At 47.5% G+C, this 3,157-nt stretch overlaps 1 protein-coding gene across 1 annotated transcript in view; it reads right to left on the bottom strand.

Moving 5' to 3' along the window:
• Positions 1–1,910: 1,910 nt before the first annotated feature.
• pycr3 (pyrroline-5-carboxylate reductase 3) overlaps positions 1,911–3,157 on the bottom strand; it is an 18,559-nt gene continuing 17,312 nt past the window's right edge. Inside the window, exon 6 of the mRNA XM_078426214.1 lies at positions 1,911–3,157. This exon is cut by the window's right edge and continues 2,481 nt beyond it. The gene's annotated coding sequence lies outside the window, so the exon portion shown is untranslated.

The raw sequence follows: 3,157 nt of genomic DNA, 5'->3' as shown, positions 1-3,157 counted from the left end.
CCAGTGGTCTAAGGATCTAAATCCCTGCCCCCTGCACCAGCTCCTCAGCCACACATTCAGATCCTGTATCTCCCTGTTCCTGCCCTCACCAGCACGAGGAACTGGAAGCAAACCAGGGATGACTACCCTGGAGGTCCTGCTTTTCAGCCTTCTTCTGAGCTCTCTAAAGTCACGCTGCAGAATCTCTTTCCTCTTCTTCCAAAAGTCGTTTGTGCCGATGTGCACTACCACTTCCGGCTGCTCACCCTCGCCCTTGAGGACGCTCTGCAATCAGGCACCTGCCCCGACAAGGCACCTGTCCCGACAAGGCACCTGCCCCGACAAGGCACCTGACTGGCCACCCCCCCTAGAGAGAATTTACCAATTTGCTAATTTACTGACAGCCAATCCCCGCACTCACTCCTTCACCTGCCCCTCCTCTGCCGACCTTGAAGGTATGTCAAGAGGCATTCAGACAGACCATGAACAGGCAGGGAATGGAGGGATATAGTTCACATAGGCAACACGGTGGCGCAGTGGTAGAGTTGCTGCCTCGCAGTGCTTGAGGCTCGGGTTCCATCCTGACCACAGGTGCTTGTCTGTACGGAGTTTGTACGTTCTCCCCGTGACCTGCGTGGGTTTTCTCCGGGAACTCCAGTTTCCTCACATACTTCAAAGACGTACAGGTTTGTAGGTTAATTGGCTTCAGTAACATTGTAAACTGTCCCGAGTGTGTAGGATAGTGTTAATGTGCGGGGGCCACTGGTCGGCATGGACTCGGTGGGCCGAAGGGCCTGTTTCTGCGCTGTATCTCTAAACTAATCTAAACCACGTGTAGGTAGACATGCAGTTTAAATTGACACCCTGATCAACACAGATGTTGTGGGCTTGAAGGGCCTGTTGCTGTGCTGTCCTGTACTGATCTATATTCTACCCCACCTCTTCACTTCACCCATCCTTCTCTTTTTCACACAGAGGGTGGTGGGTGTATGGAACAAGCTGCCAGAGGAGGTAGTTGAGGCTGGGACTATCCCATCGTTTAAGAAACTGTTGGACAGGTACATGGATAGGACAGGTTTGGAGGGATATGGACCAAACGCAGGCAGGTGGGACTATCTAAAAACCTCTTAAACACCACTATTGTATGAGCCTCCACCGCCACCCCCGGCAGCAAGTTCCAGGCCCCCACCACTCTGTGTAAAAAAACTTGGTCCGCACATCTCCTTTAAACTTTGCCCTTCTCACATTATTGCGTTCATTGTTCTGGGAGACTTCAACAGAGCCAATATGAAGAAGGTTCTCCCAAAATACTTCCAACTCATCACTTTTCCCACTAGGGGAGAGCAGACCATGGACCATTGTTACACCCCCTTCAGAGACTGTTATAAGCCCGGCTTTTGGTAAGGCAGATCACTGTTCCATTCTACTGCTGCCTGCATACAGGCAGAAACTAAAACAGGAAAAACCGGTTTACAGGGTCATATATAAATGGAACAATGAGGTTGATGAGGCCTTACAGGCCTGCTTTGACACAACTGTGGCACGGTGGCACAGCGGTAGAGTTGCTGCCTTACAGTGAATGCAGCGCCGGAGACTCAGGTTCGATCCTGACTACGGCCGCTTCTGTACGGAGTTTGTATGTTCTCCCCGTGACCTGCAAGGGTTTTCTCCGAGATCTTCGGTTACCCCCCACACTCCAAAGACGTGCAGGTTTGTAGGTTAATTGGCTTGGTAAATGTAAAAATTGTCCCTAGTGTGTGTAGGATAGTGTTAGGGCCTGTTTCCGCGCTGTATCTCTACACTAAACTAAACTATGCCCTCTGGTATTTTTGATATTTGGAAAGGCAGGTGCACTGTTACAATGAAACATCTTGGAGACTTAAGGATTGGAACAAATTCAACAGAGCCTCATGCAATAAATTGAATTGATACGATTAGACTTTATTGACAACTGATATTAAATGATTACAACGTTCTTGTTTCACTATCAGTACATCTGGTCAGCATTAGTTCCCTTCAGTAATATTGCAAATTCACTTGATTGATATTCTGATAACATTCATGTGCTGGTCCTGGATTACCCAAGTCCTCTCTTAAGGAGGAAAATTACCTGCAAAAGCCTCAGTAAACCTCCGGTAAGCAGTCTTAATTCTGTATCATTAACCAGTCAAATAATGTAAACCATTTGATGTAAACAAAAAAATAAATCATAAGATATTGTTCAGGTAGTTTGTCCACAAAATTAATAAAGAATTGCAGATTTAATATTTTTTCCTGCTTTCACAGTGCCAGAGACCCAGGTTAGTTCCTGACCTCAGTTGCTGCTGTCTGTGTGGAGTTTGCACGTTCTCCCTGTGACCACGTGGGTTGTCTCCGGGTGCTCCGGTTTCCTCCCACATCCCAAAGACGTGCGGGTTTTGTAGGTTAATTGCCCCCTAGTGTGCAGGGCGTGGACGAGAAAGTGCGATAACATAGAACCAGCGTGAACGGGTGATCAGCGTGGACTCGGTGGGCCAAAGGGCCAAATTGTAAATTTCCCCGGTGTGGGACGAATAAAGGAATATACTATATTATTTCCATGCTGTATCTTTCAGCCAACCAGGCTAAAAACAATAAGGTACGTAAAGTGCTGCAGCCGCTCAGCAGGTTAGGCAGCATCTATATGCTGCAACTCTTGTTTGTTTGTTTGTTTGTTTGTTCCTGAACACGGTAGCGCAGCGGTAGAGTTGCTGCTTTACAGCGAATGCAACGCCGGAGACTCAGGTTCGATCCTGACTACGGGTGCTGCACTGTAAGGAGTTTGTACGTTCTCCCCGTGACCTGCGTGGGTTTTCTCCGAGATCTTCGGTTTCCTCCCACACTCCAAAGACGTACAGGTATGTAGGTTAATTGGCTGGGTAAATGTAAAAATTGTCCCTAGTGGGTGTAGGATAGTGTTAATGTACGGGGATCGCTGGGCGGCACGGACTTGGAGGGCCGAAAAGGCCTGTTTCCGGCTGTATATATATGATATATGATATGATATGAACTGCAGCCAAAACGGTACACGATAGCGCGACAATTTTAGGCCCACCTTACTCACCGTCGTCCCTTTGGTGCTAATGGAAGAAGTTTCATTGAAATCGGTGTTATATTTTTAAAGTTATTCACATTTTAAAGTTTAAATCTATCTCCTAGG

Source organism: Rhinoraja longicauda, chromosome 2 (genome assembly GCF_053455715.1).
Source record: "Rhinoraja longicauda isolate Sanriku21f chromosome 2, sRhiLon1.1, whole genome shotgun sequence".
Classification (NCBI taxonomy): domain Eukaryota; kingdom Metazoa; phylum Chordata; class Chondrichthyes; order Rajiformes; family Arhynchobatidae; genus Rhinoraja; species Rhinoraja longicauda.
Note: the sequence above shows the minus strand (reverse complement) of the source record. Positions and strands in the feature narration are given on the sequence as shown.